The 20773-nt window shown below is 47.7% G+C and overlaps 1 protein-coding gene across 3 annotated transcripts in view; it reads left to right on the top strand.

Annotated features, from left to right (window-relative positions):
• The first annotated feature begins 16700 nt into the window (after window positions 1-16700).
• kif7 (kinesin family member 7) overlaps window positions 16701-20773 on the top strand; it is a 41546-nt gene continuing 37473 nt past the window's right edge. For all 3 annotated transcript variants that reach the window (XR_009647148.1, XM_060852809.1, XM_060852808.1), the window contains exon 1: window positions 16701-16768. The gene's annotated coding sequence lies outside the window, so the exon portion shown is untranslated. The remainder of the gene's footprint in view (window positions 16769-20773) is intronic.

Below are 20773 nucleotides of genomic sequence, written 5' to 3'. Positions count from 1 at the left end.
ATGAAACTGTCAGCCAGCCCTCCCTTTCAAAGCAAACATCAGAAGATTAGCCTCTTAGGCCAATTTTCAGAAGGTAACTACAAAATTGTCTGTACCCCAGCTAACAGTAAACTCCCTTCTGCAGAATACATATTTTTAAAGTTACATAAACAAACAACAATTGTAGAATAAAAAAATTGGATGTTTTAGAAAGTAGTATCTACTTGCAGAAGCTCATTATCTCAATTTTTTTTCTTTTGATGTGTTTTCTTCTCACAACATGTCAATGTAATATTGCTCCTGATATGTTTAGTATGCAATATGATGAACTTTCACTTCTGCTGTGAATAGCTTTGGTGTAAACTGAAGTTGAAGCAGTTGCAAACTAAATCTTAGTAAAAATGGGAGCTCAGAGTTAGCTGTGACCCATTAATTGGACAATGTGAATGATGTGGAAAATGGAAGGATGACACATTAATGAAGTAAAAGATTTTTTTAATGCTTGAAGCACAGCATGGAGGAAGCTTCACTCTGCATCTAATACATTCTATACTTGACCTGACGGCATTTGAAGGAAAGTATAGAGGGTGTTGTACTTTGCACCTAACCTATCCTGGAGCAAATTTAGAAAGTGTTTGATGTTGACACAAGGTGCCTGAAATGGAAGTGTTCCATTTCCCTGAACTAATGTCCTTCACATATTTAACGTTAAATGGATGTTCACTACACATACACTTTCTTGCAGTGATAATGGAATCAGCAAACAAGGAACCAAAGCATTCACTTTGCTTTCAGTAAAATTAGTATAGAGAACAATTCTTTCATTAACCGGGTGACGTATTTTGCAGTAGCAGAAACCATTAGTGAATGACAATTAATATATGGGGTGAGCAGGACAGTAATTCAATTAACCAGTTAAATAGCAGATTTCTCAACACTCACGAGTCATTCCATGCACAAACAGGATCACACATTGCAGCAACACTTGATGCTTTTCAATGGTTGTTTAAAAGAAGCGTTTGACTTTCTGTTCTTCAGCCTAACAAATTTCTGAAATCAAACACTTATACGAAAGGACTCAAGCTGTGTAACTATAATTACACATTATTGTTTTTATGAGTTCTTGGCTGTTGAGGTGAAGATCACATATGTGAAAGGTGGGGCAATTTTCCAGTATGTTCCCAAAACAAGCAGCATGCACTTCTCAATGTCAGATGTGCCACAAATTTCTCGCAATGCTTTTATAATGTACGTGAATTGTTTTATTTTATAGAGATAACTTTTCCATAGGTACCTTTTCAAAAATAATCAGAGGTAGAAAACTTCTTAAACTACAAAGATTAGATTAGATTACTTACAGTGTGGAAACAGGCCCTTCGGCCCAACAAGTCCACACCGACCCACCAAAGCACAACCCACCCATACCCCTACATTTACCCCCTACCTAACACTACGGGCAATTTAGCATGGCCAATTCACCTGACCCACACATCTTTGGACTGTGGGAGGAAACTGGAGCACCCGGAGGAAACCCACGCAGACACAGGGAGAACGTGCAAACTCCACACAGTCAGTCGCCTGAGCCGGGAATTGAACCTGGGTCTCAGGCGCTGTGAGGCAGCAGTGCTAACCACTGTGCCACCGTGCTGCCCTCTTTGCAAATTCTGGAAGAAAGCATGACTCTCCACTCTACATATTTGGCTTGCTTCCACACAACTCAATTATTCCATGATTCTTTTTGTCTTTTATATAATTCCTATTTCTTGAAAGAATTGAGTTTTAGAGATGCAAAGAACCCAGCGATAGTGTTAGTGTATGTCAATTTATTAGTCTCTGCTGGATTAATAGGAGAGAGAACCGCAATTGGTAACACTATACCTTTATTAGTATGAGAAAATCAACCGCAGGTCCTGCTCTTGATCACTGTATGGGCATCAGGGGACGTCAGGATTGGGCTCAATGTGAGGCCCTGGTGAATAAATACATAATGTGGTAATTCCATTCTCGTGAAACCCCCTGTTATGAGAAAATCATGAAATAGCAGCACCATTTAAATTAGTGGGACCGGAATCGCGTTATAACCAATACACACTTTAAACATTTGCACTATAGAAACAATGTCCCCAATTCATCAAACATTTTATAGCGAATTCACATTAACAAAATGTGCGTTATAGCAGAACGACCTGTAGTGTGTTGATATTAACCAGATTCTAGAAAGACATGAGAATGGACATTTGTGAGAACTCTACCTATTTAATGAGCAACATGGGAATGGAAAAGATACAGAGAGAAACTTGGATAGTGCATTGAAAAAATTGCCCTTAGCTTTTTCAGCTGCCATGGATATCTGAAGAAATGTCATATGCATAGTCATGGTACCTACTGAAATGTCTCCATACATATAGCATGTCCTGTTTAGTGGCTGATAACACAGATTCACCTACAGATGCAGATGCAATGGAAACAGTCAACCAGGCCTGCCCATATACATTGGACTCGTAATGCAGAAGCCCAGGCTAATACCCTGGCATCACAAATTCAAATCACAGCCCAGCAGCTTGTGCAATTTAAATGTTTTGTTTTAGAACTCTGGAATTGAGAGCTAATCTCAGTAATGATGACTATCATTAAAACCATCACTGATTTTCATTGAAGACAAGTCTGGTTCACTTATACCCTATAAGGAAGGAAATCTACCATCATTTCCTGATCTAGCCTACATGTAACTCCAGATTGGCAGTCACATGGCTGACTTTTAACAATCCTCTGAAATGTTTAAGGGAATTTCGGGATGGACAACAAATGCTGGCCTTATTGGCGATCCTTACATCCCTGAAAGAATTATTAAAAACTCTTCTTGGTTGTGGAGTTATACTGAGAGTCCAGTCAGAAGTTTATAAAGCTAGGACAGTCCTATGAAAAGCACAGTTGAGCTATGAATCATAGAATCCTCAGAAGTGCAGTAAGAGGCCATTCATCCCATCAAGTGTGCAATGACTATCCAAAGAGCATTCCATCCAGACCTAGCACCCAACCCGATCCACATAGTTACCATGGCGAGTCCGCGTAACTTGTGTATCTTCGGACCGTGGGAGGAAACCCGCGCAAGCATGATGTAGTGATTGTAAGAGGGCCCAATGGATTTCATTAACTATGAGATCTCTGATTGGGGTTGTTCATCAGGGCCAGTCAGGAAGCCCTGGCTGACCAGGCCAACTCTACACTAATACTGGGGCAAGGCAAGAATCAAACACGGGTCTCAGGCTCTGTGAGGCAGCAGTGCTAACCATTGAGCCACCATGCTGCCTTCAAAGGATGAGAATGTTAGAGAAGAACACAACAAAGCCCGAGACAAGAAACGAGCAGAATTATTGAACCACAGCTAAAGCATAATACACGTACAAACAGACCACTGACAACCGATGAGTACAGACACACAATGCCACAGAGCAGCTGATCCTTGCAGATCTTATATACCAATGATTCAGAAGAGGGGAAGAGAATATTAGAGAAAGCCAATTCTAAGGCTCATCTTTCATGATAAAAAAAGCAAAAAAAACTGGCATTTTTTGAACAGTTATTACATAATTCTTAAACTGTGCACTGTCAGAAGTCTGGGGTAATAAGGAAATATCAATGGGTTAATGAAAGCAACATGCATATTCCATTAGTGATATTTGCTCAAATATCAAAGTGTTTCCAAGGTGACAGCTACATTGTAGCATCCGTTATATACTTCCAGGATCCATTTTGAGGACAAATTTCACATCACAGTAAGGGCTGGATTGCAGATAATCATCAGTATAGGCAGAAAAGCACATGAAAAGTATACCCCTATCAACCCAACTGCAGCCTCTCACCTCTCCTGCCTGCCAGATGATAGCATAATTTCAACTGCATAAATATTTTTATTGAGAGATGACATCACCTTGCTGTATATGTAGAAATTAACAACAACCAAGGATATGTTCTATGCTAAATTCTGATTAAGACTTTGATTCATTTGTATGTGGTATAATGGATCGTCTGTTGCATGGTACAATCTGAGGGCTTTTGATAATATATGAATAGAATAATGAGTACTGTGGTTTACATTTCGTCTAAGAGGTTGAATAGTTTGATGTGATGAAAGAAAAAAAGATATGCATTTGTATAGCACTTTCATCTCAATGTCCACTTCCAAGGACTTTACTACCAATTAAATACTTTTTGAAGTTGTAATGTAAGAAATGTGGCAGCTAATTTGAGCTTAACAACTCCACAAACAACGGCGTGATAATGACCAGGCAACTTGTTTATTCTAATGTTGATTCACAGAGAAATATTAGCCAGGACGTTGATAATAACATTCATGTTCTTCTTTAAAGTAGTACTATGGGATTTTTTTACAATGATCTGACAGAATGTGATAGAGCTCAAGTTACAAGAATCATCTGGAAGATGGTATCTCTGACTGTGCAATATTCCCTTCAGTGCCAAACTAGAATGTTAGCCATGGCTTTTGTGTTTTAGCCCTGGAGAGGGACTCAAGATTTTAATGGAATGATGAAGGCAAAGAATGAAATTCAGGATGGAAGGAAGCAGATGTTGGTGATTGACGAGGTATAAGGTGGAATACCAAGTTCAGCTTGAACAGATAGGTAAAGGTGAGGACTGCAGATGATGGAAACCAGAGTTTAGATCAGAGTAGTGCTGGAGAGATACCCCTCCTCCCACCCCCATTTATCTCTCCAACCTGGAGGCTTCCTGCTTCTATTCCTGATGAAGGGCTTTTGCCCGAAATGTGGATTTTGCTGCTCCTTGGATGCTGCCTGACCTGCTGTGCTTTTCCAGCACCACTTTGATCTAAACTCAGCTTGAACAGATGGCATCCTGGAGCTCTACAGTTGGGAGCTTGGTATAAGCACATGGATTATTTTTAATTTTGATAATGCTGCATAACATGAGTACTCAAAATCCAGGATCTTTGGTCGAAGTGGACTGGAAACAAAAGTAGATAAATGGATTTGTAGATAAAACTGTGTAAAAGCAGTGGGTAGCAATCAAAGAGGAAATAGCGAGGGTACAGGGTAAACGTAAAGACAAAAGGTGGGACCAAGACTGGAAAACCCAGGATGTAAAGGGATATAAAGAGGAAAAACAGAGAAATTTAAGACAGATACCAATGGAACAATATGGCAGCATCCCTAGACCAATATGAAAAGTGCAGGTGGGAACATAAAAGGACAATTAGGAATAATACAAAGAACTGGGTTAAAAATCACACAACACCAGGTTATAGTTCAACAGGTTTATTTAGTAGCACTGCTTTCAGAGTGTTGCTGCTTCATCAGGTGGTTGTGGAGTGTAAGTTCATAAGACACAGATTCTGCGCCTTATAATCTTATACTCCACAATCACCTGATGAAGGAGCAGCACTCTGAAAGCTAATGCTTCCAAGTAAACCAGTTGGACTATAACTTGGTGTTGTGACTTCTGACTTTGTCTACCACAGTCCACCACCTCCACGTCATAGGAAAACATATGCTGAAAACAGCGGGGTGGGGGGCGTGGTTAAAGGATCGAGAGAATAGGCGGACATGGAGCCGAGAGGGAGAAAGACAGTCAGGCAAGTAAAGAGATGGATAACGGTGAGCTGGGGAGCAAGAATAGCTGTTAATCGGGACCATAAGTGGGCAAGACTGAGTGACTCTGCTGAAAGCAGCCCATGTCATGGCAAGGCCTGGAGTGTGGCAGGTGGGTAAAGGACGTGGAAGAAGGTTTTCAGCTTGAAAATTGTTGAACTTGATATTGAGTCCTGAAGGCTGCAAGGTCCCCAAGTGGAAACTCAGATGCTGCTCCTCCAGCTTATGCTGACCTTCGCGTAAGCACTGCAGCAAGCCTGAGACAGAGGTGTTGGCCAGGGTACACGGTGGTATCTTGAAATCGCAGGCAACTGGAAACCCGCCTCATTTTTATGGACAGAATGTAGGTGTCCCTCAAAGCAGTCACCCAGTCTGAGTTTCATCTCCCCAGTGCAGAGGAGACTATATTGTGAGCAGTGAATACAGTAAATTAGATTGAGTGAAGTGCATATAAAATGCTGCTTCACCCGGAACATGTGCCTGGGGCTTGAGAAGGGAGGAATGGGCAGGTTGCATCTTCTGTGATTGCATGGGAAGGTGCCATGGGGATGTAGGGAGATGTTGCGAGTGGACCAAGGTGTACTAGAGGAAACAGCCCCTGCAGAAGGTTAACAAAGGAGGGGACAGAATAGGTGTCCTGTAGTGGCATCGTGCTGGAAGTGATGGAAATGGCAGCTAATGATCCTTTGGATGTGGTTACTGGTGGATGGTAAGTGAGGACCAGAGGGACCTTACTGGTTTTGAAGGACAGCGAATCACTTCTGCGGAAGACCAGAAGTGGTGGAAACAGTATAAGAATAAGAGGATCACTTTTAAGATGGAGATGAAGAGAAATGCTTTCTTTCTGAGGGTCATGAGTACATGGAATTCCCTTCCTGAGAAAATAGGCAGGGCCATTAAATATATTCAAGGCAGAGTAAAATAGATTCTTGTTGGGTAAGGGAATCATGAATTATGGAGGCTCAAAAGCAAATGGAGAACACACAAGGTCAGTCATTATCTTATTGACTGGTGCAGCAGGTGGGAAAGGCTGAATAGCCCACTTCAGTTCCTAAGTCCTATACATCGTCATTTACTATGTCCAGCCAGCTGTCAAGGATTTCATACCACATTTCACAGCTAGAAAGTACCCACTTCAAAGAAATTCCAAATAAAGTACTTTTCAATGTTTGTTGGATATAATGAAGTATCATAGACCTCTGCAGTTGAGACTGTGGTATTGAATATGAAAGAGCTCAGATTTTGAAAGATGCACAGTGAGCTGCTTTTAAATTGATTCTTGTTTGCCTCCATGGTCTTGTTTCATAGACCTAATAAAGATTTAATTGAAAGATGAACCAGTTGTGCTTCCTAGTAAATATCACGGATTTGATGGGATGAACAATTTTTCATGAAGTATGAGACATGGCATAATTAGTCCATTGATCAATGACACAGGTTGTCAATTGTAACCTCATATAGACTCACATGAGAGATAGAGATGGAGAACATTATTTTGAGCTTTTCATTTTTAATAAGTTCAGAGACTTTTTAGTATCTGCTACTATAGTGATTCATACTTAATTCTAATTCTGTTCTTGATATATACTATACGTTCTACATTATTTTTTTAAAAATTAGATTCCCTACAGTGTGGAAACAGGCCATTCAGCCCAACAAGTCCACACCGACCCTCCAAATAGCAACCCACCCAGGCCCATTCCCCTGCACCTAACACTTTGGACAATTTAGCATGGCCAATTCACCTAACCTGCACATCCGTGGACTGTGGGAGGAAACCCACGCAGACACGGGGTAAATGTGCAAACACCACACAGCCAGTTGTCCGAGGCAGGAATTGAACCCAGGTCCCTGGCACTGTGAGACAGCAGTGCTAACCACCGAGCCACCATGCTGCCCTTGTCATACATTAACAAACTGGATGAAGCCTTAATATATTAGCAATCTGAATGAAAGAGCTGAGGACATTATTGCTAAGTTTACAGATAACATTAAGACAGGTGGAGTGACATGTAGTGTTGAGGAGACAGGAGACTGCAAAAGGACTTGGACAGGCTAGGGTAAAGAAGTGGCAGATGGAATACAATTCGGGAAATGTGAGGTTATGCCTTTGCTAGGACGAATATTCTTTTTTATACGGCAAAAGGCTTTGGAAATCTGAAGCACAAAGAGATCTAGGAGTCCAAGTTCAGGGTTCTCTTAAAGTTAACATGCAGCTTCAGTTGGCGGTTAGGAAGCCAAATGCAACGTAAGCGTTCATGTCAAGAGGATTGGAATACAATTATAGGGATGTAATGCTGAGGCTGTATAAGGCTCTGATAAGACTGCATTTGGAATATTGCAAGCAGTTTCAGGCCCCGGACCGAAGGAAGGATGTGTTAGCCTTTGAGAGGTTCACAGGAAGTTGACAAGGATGATGCTGGGAACAAAGGGCTTGTCATATGAGCAGCAGTTCAGGATTCGGAGTCTGTACTTGATGGAGTTTAGAAAGATGAGGGGGGGGATCTCATTGCAACTTACAGAATACTGAGAGGCCTGGATAGACTGGACATGGAGATGTTTCCATTAGTAGAAGAGACTAAGGCCTGAGGGGAAGAGCTGCAGAAGGTTACAGGGAGACAACAGGAGAATGATTTGAGAAATATATCAGAAATGATTGAGTGGCCAAATAGCCTAATTCTGCTCCTATATCTTATGATATTATGGCCATATCTGTGGCATTAGTCCTAGTCAGACTGCACAAGTGGTTCAATTTTAAAAAAAATATATTTCTCATTCCAAACCTAATGCTGTTTAGACCCAATATCCACAGATTCACAAGTCCTCAAAGATTTTCATAAGCAGTGAGCGGAAACAGGAAGCTTGGTTAGTTTTATTTATCTCTTTCATGTCTAGTATGACCATGTCAAAATAGGAACCTTCTGTCAATACTTCCAAAAGACCTCCTATTAAGACAGCTGCTGCAAATTGTGGTTTTATTTTGTATTTGGACTACACAGAAGCAAGTCCTTGGTGAGTTCATAATATAGATATAAATGAAGATACATCACAGTCATCTAAGGATTTTACACATCTCCTTGTTTAAAGATGTGCCAATATCTAAGGTCTATAGGGGTCCCTGACACCATGCTTAAAACAGGACAAAGGGAAGTCAAAGGTCACTATGAACTTGCCATTGTATGGCCTCCCCATCCAAGTTAGACTGGGTGAGCCTCAGAAGTGTTAACAAGTGATCAAAACTGGTTTGACAGGTTACATCTTAATTACCCAGGTGATAATCAGCCATCAGCTAGTCTGTGAGCTGGGACTGTTCTTAGTTGTCAAGCAGCTAAAGTACTTTCAAAATTCACCTGAGAACCAACATCCAGATATTCGGTCACAAATCTCACAAACTCTTCCCTTTACAAGACCCTCACTTCAACATCACAGCATCAAATCCGTCAAAAAAGCACAAGTCTGCAACTTGGGAGACGAGATGACATAAATCAGAAATGTAATTAACAATAATCTGTCTCCAGTCTTTGTACATGTGCGATGTTTTGCTAACAGGGAATGTGTGTGTTAGAATCAGTAACTTTATTTTTAAACTCTCAAAGGTTTGCTGCTGAGGTTTTAAAATTGGGATACTCCGGGGAAAGAAAAGATAACTCTTTGTCACGCAAAACATTCTGATCATGTGCAGTAAAGGATCACTCATTCTATCAGTGATATTCCCCTTCAGTATTCTGAGACCAATTTGCCAGCTATACCAGGTGCCATTGGCTATCTGAGCACATACCTCAGTTATATATCACAGCTCAGCGCCACACTGGGAAATAAAGACACGAAACGGTACCTTCAAGTTTTATTAATTGCCCATTTCAGCAAAGCTGTAATCTCTTGTACTGGGAATCCTGCACTGCCAATGATGACTTTCACAACAAGAACAGTGAACAAAGTGAAGTCCATTGTTTTCCAGGATTCTAAAGCACATAGATTTGTTTTTTGCAGTTACTTTGTGCCCAATATTGCATTCGAGCAACATTCTCCTACCAACTGGCAAGGCGATGGCCCGGTGGTGTTCTCGCTATTTGACTAATCCAGACACTCAGCTAATATTCCCAGGACCTGGGCACAAACCTGGAATTTGAAGTCAAAAAAATTATCTAGAATTGAGAATCTATTGACGAGGATGAAACCATTATCGGGGGAAAATATCCATCTTGTTTACTAAAGTCTTTCAGCAAAGGAAATCTGCCAGCTTTATGTGATCTGGCCTACATGTGGCTCCAGAGCCTCGGCAATGTGGCTGACTCTAAACTGCCTTGTGAAATGACTGAGCCAGCCAACCAGTTGTATCAAATGCTATTCCTACCAATAAAGCCAGAGGCAGCTATATTATCCGAGCTTTCCATTAGCTGACTGCAGCAGTCCACCTAAGCAAGTGTCATGCACTCTTTTGATCTTTTTGTTTCTTTATTTATCCACAGGATGAGGGCTTTGCTGGATAAGCAGCATTTATTGCCGTCCCTAATTACCCAGAGGGCATCACTGAAGATCTGCAATCACGTGGAGGCCAGACCAGGTAAGCATGGCGGTTTCCTTCCCTAAAGGGCATTAGTGAACCAGATGGGTTTTTCCAACTATCAACAATGGACTCATACTCATCATTAGAACTCTTAAATTCAATAAAAACAAAATTTTTAATTAAGTTCCACTGTCTGCCTTAGCAGGATTTGAACCCAGGTCCCCAGAACATTATCTGGTCTCTCCATTAACAGTGCAGTGATAATACCACTAAGCCATTGCCTCCTATGAAACTTCATAACTAGCTATCCTAACTTGTATTGTTCAATTTCTGGCCATCTCCATCCCACTGCTTGTCTTATTCTAGCTTTGACTTCCTCTACTGTGCTCCAATTTTCTCATGCAGCTCCTCTTTCCCTGCCTTAGATGATGATCTGTACTCATCACTCTCACCTTCTTAACACTATGCTCAGTCTCTTTATTGGCTCTCCCTTGTCCCTCATTCGTTATTTCTCTATGCCAATTGCCTCAAATTATTTTTTTCTCCCTGAGTAATAGGCCCTGTACACACTTTTTAAAAGTTTATTCATTTGTGGAATGTGAGCATTGCTGGCTGGCCAGTATTTATTGCCTGCCGGTCATTTCCATTGAGAAGGTAGTGGTGAGCTGTCTTCTTGAACCACTGCAGTTCACCTACTGAGGATCTTTGGCGAATTTCTGTAGCGCATCTTGTAAATAATTTACATTGCTACAAATCAGCAACAGTGGTCGAGGGAATGGATGCTCATGGATGGGGTGCCAATCAAGGATGGTGTCAAGCTTCTTGAGTGTTATTGGAGCTGCATTCATCCAGGCAAGTGGGACATATTCCATCACAGTCCTGACTTGTGCCTTGTAGCTGGTGGATAGGCTTTGGGAAGTCAGGAGAGGAGTTACTCACAGCAGTATCCCTAGCCTCTGACCTGTTCTTGTAGCCACTGTTTATGTGGTGAGGCCAGCTGAATTTCTGGTCCATAGTAACCTTCAGGCTGTTGATAGTGGAGGATTCAGAGATGGTAACAGCACTGAATGTCAAGTGGTGGTGGTTAGATTGTCTCTTACTGGTGATGGTCATTGTCTGGCATTTACATGGTATGGATGTTACTTATTCTTATACTAGGATACTTACACCCCAGTCCAACACTGGCACCTCCGAACCGTTCTTATATTCAGATCTGCAATCCTTCTCTACATTGGTCCATTCTTCTGGTTTATCTGTTCTGTTCCAGGATAATAATAACATGCATTTATATACAATAAAAGGAAAATATGGCAGATGCTGGACATCTGAAATAAAAAACAAAAAGTGCCATTGAAACTCAGCAAGTTAGGCAGCATCTGTGGAAAGAGAAACACAGTTAACATTTCGAGTATAATATGACTCTTCTTCAGAACAGAAAACAGGTGGAAATGTGATTGGTCTTTTACTATTAAAATCATGCAGACCAAAAATGGAACATAAAGGTGAGGAAAAGGTAAAGGCAAGGAAAATTAGAGATTATAAGTGCAGTGGAACTAAAGGCAATGAGAGTGGTAACTGATGCAGTGAAGAAACAAAGTATTGGTCCAGAGTAGGTTAAGTAGCAGAATAAAGATTAGCTCTGATTGAGAATTAAAACATGAAATAAACAACCGAGGGAGAATTAAAATGGAGGACAAAGCTCATGGTTGGAAGTTGTTGAAAATCAATATTGAGTCCGGAAGACTGCAAAATATTGTACTTCTAGGTTGGATAGAAGAGTAAGCATAAGAGGAAGATGGTGTGTGGAAATAGGAAGCAATCAGGTCAAAGCCATGCTTACAGACGGAGTCACCAATGCTCAGTAAAGAGGTATCCAGTCAGCATAGGGTCTCCCCGGTATAGAGAAGACTACCTGGTTAGTAGTGAACACAGTAGATTAGATTGAAAGAAGTACAAGCAGATTGTTATTTCAGCTGAAAGGAATGTTTCAGGTCCTGGTCAATGAGGAGTAAAGTGGTAAAGAGCAAGTGTTACACCATCTGTCACTGAATGGGAAGGTGTTACAGGAATGGGATGAGATGTTGGAGGCAACAAAATGCATCAGTGTGTTGCAGAGTATGCAGTCCCTTTGCAATGCTGACGGCAGAGGGAAGGAAAGGGAAGATGTGTTTGGTAGCAAAAATTATAACAGATGATCCCTTTGCCATAGAAGATGGTGAGATGGAAAGTGAAGATTGGGAACAGGAAGGGTGAAGGAGTGTGAAAGGGGTCAGATTTGGTTTAAGATCCTTTTACCACAGTGGGGAGAAATCCATGTTGAGGAATGAGGAAGATATGTTGGAGCACTGCTGTGGAAGGTAGCAGCCTCAGAACAGATGTAATGGAGATAGAGAAATTGAAAAAATGAAATGAAGCATGAAGTTAGGAAGTGTGGTCAAGATAGCTATGGGAGTTGGTGAGCTAGTAATATCATGAGAGCCTAGCTCTAGACTTGTAACCTGATATGTCAAGGAAAAGAATTGAAGAATCAGAGATACATCAAGGGAAACTCATTATTTTTTCCAGTTCTGGATAAGAACAGGAAGCAACACAACACAGTCTTCAAAATACCAGGCAGAGGGATAGGACTGGGAGAAGAAATCAGATCTTTAGTGTAGTCAAATGTCTACTTCAGAGGAACCATTATCAGAAAGATTTCAACACTACGTCACATAAGAAGATATTGGGACAGGTACCCAAAGGAGTGATCAAAGTGAAGACATAAAAACAGAAATTGATGTAAAAGCTCAACAGCATTTATGGAGAGAAAACATAGTTAGCATTGCAGACTGAGGAAAGGTTACTCAACCCAAAACCTTAACTGATTTCTCTCTATAGATGCTGCCAAACCTGCTGAGCTATTCCAGCAATTTCTATTTTTGTTTCTGATTTATAGCATCCGCAGTTCTTTCACATTTTATCAAAAGATCCAAGTGGTCAGTTTGAGATTGAGTGCTGTCTTATCTATACAGTCTCTAATCCCATGTTTTTCCACAAACTAAGCCTCTTCCCCACCTCCACTGCTGCCCTCCACTACTTGATTCTCCCCGTTCTCTCTGGCACCCTGTTCCCTCTAACACCATCTCTCACTGACCCCACACCTCTCTCACTTTCTGACCCCCCTCTCTCTCTGACCACTGCCTGATCCTCCCTCTCTGACACCTCCCCCACTTCTTTCCGAACCCCCCCGACACCCATTTCTCTCCCTCTGACCCGCCCAATTTGAGCCCCCCTCTCTCTGACATCTCCACTCTGTCTCACTCGGACCCCCATCTCTCCCTCCCCTTCTCTCTCTCTGAACCTCCCTGACCCCATCCCTCTCTCTGAATCCTTGCACATCTCCCTCTCAAACCTTCCCCTTTTGACCCACCTCTCTCTGACTTTCACTCTCCCCCTACCCTTTCTCTGACCCATTCTCTCTGAAACCCCTAACACCCCTCAGTCTCTCTCTCCCAGACCTCCACCCTCCCTCTGTGCCCCACTTCTCTCTCTCACTCTCTGGCCCCTCTCTCTCGCTCTGTGTCCCCCATCTCTCCCTCTGTTCCCTCATTCCCCATCTCTCCAACACCACCTCTCTCTCTCTCTCTCTGATACACCACCCCCTCTGACCCTCTCTCTCTCTCTAATACACCACCCCCTCTGACCCTCTCTCTCTCACTCTGATACCACCCCCTCTGACCCTCTCTCTCTCACTCTGATACCACCCCCTCTGACCCTCTCTCTCTCTGATACACCACCCCCTCTGATCCTCTCTCTCTCTCTGACACACCACCCCCTCTGACCCTCTCTCTCTCTCTAATACACCACCCCCTCTGACCCTCTCTCTCTCTCTAATACACCACCCCCTCTGACCCTCTCTCTCTCTAATACACCACCCCCTCTGACCCTCTCTCTCTCACTCTGATACCACCCCCTCTGACCCTCTCTCTCTAATACACCACCCCCTCTGACCCTCTCTCTCTGATACACCACCCCCTCTGACACTCTCTCTCTCTCTCTAATACACCACCCCCTCTGACCCTCTCTCTCTCTGATACACCACCCCCTCTGACTCTCTCTCTCTCTCTCTGATACACCACCCCCTCTGACTCTCTCTCTCTCTGATACACCACCCCCTCTGACTCTCTCTCTCTCTCTAATACACCACCCCCTCTGACCCTCTCTCTCTCTGATACACCACCCCCTCTGACCCTCTCTCTCTGATACACCACCCCCTCTGACTCTCTCTCTCTCTCTAATACACCACCCCCTCTGACCCTCTCTCTCTGACACACCACACCCTCTGACCCTCTCTCTCTGATACACCACCCCCTCTGACTCTCTCTCTCTCTCTCTAATACACCACCCCCTCTGACCCTCTCTCTCTGATACACCACCCCCTCTGACCCTCTCTCTCTGATACACCACCCCCTCTGACTCTCTCTCTCTCTCTAATACACCACCCCCCTCTGACCCTCTCTCTCTCTCTAATACACCACCCCCTCTGACCCTCTCTCTCTGATACACCACCCCCTCTGACTCTCTCTCTCTCTCTAATACACCACCCCCTCTGACCCTCTCTCTCTGACACACCACACCCTCTGACCCTCTCTCTCTGACACACCACACCCTCTGACCCTCTCTCTCTCTCTCTCTCTAATACACCACCCCCTCTGACCCTCTCTCTCTGATACACCACCCCCTCTGACCCTCTCTCTGACACACCACCCCCTCTGACCCTCTCTCTCTGACACACCACCCCCTCTGACTCTCTCTCTCTCTCTCTGACACACCACCCCCTCTGACCCTCTCTCTCTCTGACACACCACCCCCTCTGACCCTCTCTCTCTGTGACACACCACCCCCTCTGACCCTCTCTCTCTGACACACCACCCCCTCTGACCCTCTCTCTCTGACACACCACCCCCTCTGACCCTCTCTCTCTGACACACCACCCCCTCTGACCCTCTCTCTCTGACACACCACCCCCTCTGACCCTCTCTCTCTGACACACCACCCCCTCTGACCCTCTCTCTCTCTGACACACCACCCCCTCTGACCCTCTCTCTCTGATACACCACCCCCTCTGACACTCTCTCTCTCTCTCTAATACACCACCCCCTCTGACCCTCTCTCTCTCTGATACACCACCCCCTCTGACTCTCTCTCTCTCTCTCTGATACACCACCCCCTCTGACTCTCTCTCTCTCTGATACACCACCCCCTCTGACTCTCTCTCTCTCTCTAATACACCACCCCCTCTGACCCTCTCTCTCTCTGATACACCACCCCCTCTGACCCTCTCTCTCTGATACACCACCCCCTCTGACTCTCTCTCTCTCTCTAATACACCACCCCCTCTGACCCTCTCTCTCTGACACACCACACCCTCTGACCCTCTCTCTCTGATACACCACCCCCTCTGACTCTCTCTCTCTCTCTCTAATACACCACCCCCTCTGACCCTCTCTCTCTGATACACCACCCCCTCTGACCCTCTCTCTCTGATACACCACCCCCTCTGACTCTCTCTCTCTCTCTAATACACCACCCCCTCTGACCCTCTCTCTCTCTCTAATACACCACCCCCTCTGACCCTCTCTCTCTGATACACCACCCCCTCTGACTCTCTCTCTCTCTCTCTAATACACCACCCCCTCTGACCCTCTCTCTCTGACACACCACACCCTCTGACCCTCTCTCTCTGACACACCACACCCTCTGACCCTCTCTCTCTCTCTCTCTCTAATACACCACCCCCTCTGACCCTCTCTCTCTGATACACCACCCCCTCTGACCCTCTCTCTCTGACACACCACCCCCTCTGACTCTCTCTCTCTCTCTCTGACACACCACCCCCTCTGACCCTCTCTCTCTCTGACACACCACCCCCTCTGACCCTCTCTCTCTGTGACACACCACCCCCTCTGACCCTCTCTCTCTGACACACCACCCCCTCTGACCCTCTCTCTCTGACACACCACACCCTCTGACCCTCTCTCTCTCTCTCTCTCTAATACACCACCCCCTCTGACCCTCTCTCTCTGACACACCACACCCTCTGACCCTCTCTCTCTCTCTCTCTCTAATACACCACCCCCTCTGACCCTCTCTCTGACACACCACCCCCTCTGACCCTCTCTCTCTGACACACCACCCCCTCTGACTCTCTCTCTCTCTCTGACACACCACCCCCTCTGACCCTCTCTCTCTCTCTGACACACCACCCCCTCTGACCCTCTCTCTCTGACACACCACCCCCTCTGACCCTCTCTCTCTGACACACCACCCCCTCTGACCCTCTCTCTCTCTGACACACCACCCCCTCTGACCCTCTCTCTCTGTGACACACCACCCCCTCTGACCCTCTCTCTCTGACACACCACCCCCTCTGACCCTATCTCTGTCCCAGCTGATTTTCCGTTCCCCCCACCCCTGACTCTTTCTTCCCCTTTCTCTCTGACCCCCTTCCCCTCTCTCCCTGGGTTCCCCGATCCAGTTTTTTGGGGGGGGGGGGTGTTCCCTCCTGCCTCTCTCTGTCGCTCCCGGTGACGTATTTCCGGTGCGCCGGGGCCTGTTCCGGTTTCTCTCCCCGAGCCGCGGACTCTCCGTTTGGGATGTGGCGGCTCGTCCCCGGGTCAGTGTCCGCTTCAACCCCCTGGTCACCAGCGCCGAGTGTTTCTGAGCGCTCCCGCCCCGGGAGGGGGCGGCTGGACGGGGGCAGTGAGGGCTCGAGGGTCGGGGCGAGAGGTTTGATTCCCCCTCACCCCACTCCTCTCCCCCTCCTGACCCCTCTCACTCTTCCCACCACTTCACACCCCCGCACTTCCCCTCACCCCGCCCCCCCGGACCCCCCCCCCCCAACATACCCCCCCCCCCAACATACCCCCCCAAGTCACCCATCTCCCCCCAACCCCCATGTCTCTCCCCACCCCTCCCTCCACACCCCCCACACACCCCCAATCCCTCCAACTACCCCGACACCACCTGCACCCCACACCACCCCTCCCACACCCTCACTCTCCCACACCCCCCCGTCTCCCCCCCCCTCCCCCCGTCTTCCCCCCCCTCCCCCCGTCTTCCCCCCGTCTTCCCCCCCCCGTCTTCCCCCCCCCCGTCTTCCCCCCCGTCTTCCCCCCCCGTCTTCCCCCCCTCCCCCCGTCTTCCCCCCTCCCCCCGACTTCCCCCTCCCCCCGACTTCCCCCCCGTCTTCCCCCCCGTCTTCCCCCCCGTCTTCCCCCCCTCCCCCATCTTCCCCCGTCTTCCCCCCGTCTTCCCCCCCTCCCCCCCGTCTTCCCCCCCTCCCCCCCGTCTTCCCCCCCTCCCCCATCTTCCCCCGTCTTCCCCCCGTCTTCCCCCCCTCCCCCCGTCTTCCCCCTTCCCCCCCGTCTTCCCCCCCGTCTTCCCCCCCTCCCCCCCGTCTTCCCCCCCTCCCCCCCGTCTTCCCCGTCTTCCCCCCCGTCTTCCCCCCCCGTCTTCCCCCCCTCCCCCCGTCTTCCCCCCCTCCCCCCATCTTCCCCCCGTCTTCCCCCCCGTCTTCCCCCCCGTCTTCCCCCCCGTCTTCCCCCCCGTCTTCCCCCCCGTCTTCCCCCCCCCGTCTTCCCCCCCCCCGTCTCCCCCCCCCCCGTCTTCCCCCCCCCCGTCTTCCCCCCCCCGTCTTCCCCCCCCCCGTCTTCCCCCCCCCCGTCTTCCCCCCCCGTCTTCCCCCCCCGTCTTCCCCCCCCGTCTTCCCCCCCGTCTTCCCCCCCTTCCACCCGTCATCCCCCCTTCCCCCCCTTTCTCCCCTTTCTCCCCCTCTTTTCCCCCCTCTTTCCCCCCTTCCCCCCGTCTTCCCGCCCCCTCCCCGTATTCCCCCTCCCCCGTCTTTCCCCCCTCCCGCATCCCCCCTCCCGCATCCCCCCTCCCGCATCCCCCTCCCCCGTCTTCCCCCTCCCCCGTCTTCCCCCCTCCCCTCCCCCCCGTCTTCCCCCCTCCCCCCCTCCCCTCCCCCCCGTCTTCCCCCCTCCCCCCCTCCCCTCCCCCCGTCTTCCCCCCTCCCCCCGTCTTCCCCCCTCCCCCCGTCTTCCCCCCTCCCCCCGTCTTCCCCCCCCCCGTCTTCCCCCCTCCCCCTGTCTTCCCCCCTCCCCCTGTCTTCCCCCCTCCCCCCGTCTTCCCCACTCCCCCCGTCTTTCCCCCTCTCCCCTCCCCCCGTCTTCCCCTTTCCCCCGTCTTCCCCCCTCCCCTCTCCCCCCGTCTTCCCCTCTCCCCCCGTCTTCCCCCCTCCCCCCGTCTTCCCCCCTCCCCCCGTCTTCCCCCCTCCCCCCTTCCCCCTCCCCGTCTTCCCCCCGTCTTCCCCACTCCCCCCCGTCTTCCCCACTCCCCCCCGTCTTCCCCACTCCCCCCCGTCTTCCCCACTCTCCCCCGTCTTCCCCACTCTCCCCCGTCTTCCCCACGCCCCCCCGTCTTCCCCACTCCCCCCGTCTTCCCCACGCCCCCCCGTCTTCCCCACGCCCCCCCGTCTTCCCCACTCCCCCCTCTCCCCGTCTCCCCCCTCTCCCCGTCTCCCCCGTCTCCCCCCTCTCCCCCCCCGACTCGTCTCTCCCCCCCCGACTCGTCTCTCCCCCTCCCCCCGTCTCGTCTCTCCCCCGTCTCTCCCCCTTCCCTCCCCCCCGTCTCTCCCCCTTCCCTCCCCACCGTCTCCCTCCCCCTCCGTCTCCCTCCCCCTCCGTCTCCCTCCCCCTCCGTCTCCCCCTCCCCCTCTGTCTCCCCCTCCCCCCCGTCTCCCCCTCCCCCCCGTCTCCCCCTCCCCCCCGTCTCCCCTCCCCCCCGTCTCCCCCTCCCCCCCGTCTCCCCCTCCCCCCCCGTCTCCCCCTCCCCCCCGTCTCCCCCTCCCCCCCGTCTCCCCCTCCCCCCCCGTCTCCCCCTCCCCCCCCGTCTCCCCCTCCCCCCCGTCTCCCCCTCCCCCCCCGTCCCCCCCCCGTCCCCCTCCCCCCCCGTCTCCCCCCCCCCCCCCGTCTCCCCCTCCCCCCCCGTCTCCCCCTCCCCCCCCCGTCTCCCCCTCCCCCCCCGTCTCCCCCCCATGCACCCCCGTCTCCCCCCCATGCCCCCCCGTCTCTCCCCCATGTCCCCCCACCTCCCCCATGTCCCCCCACCTCCTGCCCCCTTCTCCCGCACATCTTGTCCTCCTCTCCCACCCCCTCCTGTCGTCTCCAACTCCTTCCCTCCTGCCAAACATTCATTCGCAGTTCAGCAAATTTTTGTGCCTAATTATCAGAATCACAACATTCAATGTTTTGGTCTTTGGGCCTGTTTCACTGCCAGCTAGAAGCTGCATCTCTGTGAATATTGGATAAAGCAGTGCTTGGCCACAATCCGATGACTTAATCCCTGTTTGATAGTTGCTGTCTTGGCTTGTACGTACAATAGTCACTCAGCCGAGATTATTGGAATGTTGCTGGTTCAATTTGTTAAGTCGTAAAATAGATAGACACCTCCAGTCAACTGGCACATGGTTATGGCACCATGGAACTACATCATGAAATTGTTGAGGAGGTGTAGGTGGGAAATGGGTCACAAAACAGATATTTAGGAAATAATTATCATTATGGCATGACTTTAAATTAAATGGATGCACAAGTCCAGTCATGAGAGCCTCTCATTTCTGCTTTGGTATTTTACTTGTATTGTTGACTTGCAGTTGAATACTTCTGATGTAGGAGAGCTGCAAGCCATTCCCGTAATAACAGTGCCCTGCAACTGTTGCAGAAAAATTATTGGAAGAATGACCTAACATGAGTCACGTTACAATAATTTGTCTTTTTGCTTATGTCCTAATGGCAGATCATAAGTAGTCAGAGACCTTTAGAGTAATAAAATGTAATCAAAGTAGCTTTTCTTTTTGATTGCTGTTTTACCTAGGTCGTAGATAAATCAATGGTTTAATGATTGATTATTGAAAAGTCATGGTGACGGCAACACCAGATTGTGATGATGATACAAATAAAGTCAAAATAATAAATCATGCTTCACAATTCATAGCATATTTACAGATAATCATTAAAATAAAAACTCAGTAAAAATAATAATAGAATTGTTCAATTTTGATCATTTCGATATACAAATAATTTCAATATCTCATGAAGTTCAAGTTTCCTTAATTTACAGTTTCTACTGAACTCTATTTTGGGTTGCAGTCATAAGTTGTCATATTGAGTTCATTAAATTTACCTACTATTTATTAGTTCTATAAAGTAGGACATCGTGTTGTCTTGTAGTGTGTTCATTCTATATGCTACTTGCTGAATGGTGCCTTCTTTCCTGAATGCCATTCCCCATGCTGTTTGGTAAATCCAGCAATCCAAATAGGTGCCTATAAGAACATGAGTTGCTTTTTTTCTGCTTTGGTCTTTGTGATAAAATAATGTGCAAAATTTTCAATAAAGTCTGAAGGAACTCTCTCAACCCCAGCTTTTGACTGTCAAACTATCACCTTACTTGGAAGAAATGTCCACGTTCTGCTCAATGAGATCACTGAGAACAAATCAGAGAAATTTAAAGAGATGATTTTAACTTGGTTCACCTGGCTAAACAGGGCAGCAATTGTTTGAACAGTGTTAATTCACTTTATTGCCACATTTGCAACATCTACCATCTTGGGTTGTCC

This window comes from Hemiscyllium ocellatum, chromosome 39, assembly GCF_020745735.1.
Source record: "Hemiscyllium ocellatum isolate sHemOce1 chromosome 39, sHemOce1.pat.X.cur, whole genome shotgun sequence".
Classification (NCBI taxonomy): Eukaryota; Metazoa; Chordata; class Chondrichthyes; order Orectolobiformes; family Hemiscylliidae; genus Hemiscyllium; species Hemiscyllium ocellatum.
This window is presented reverse-complemented; position numbering and strand designations above follow the sequence as displayed.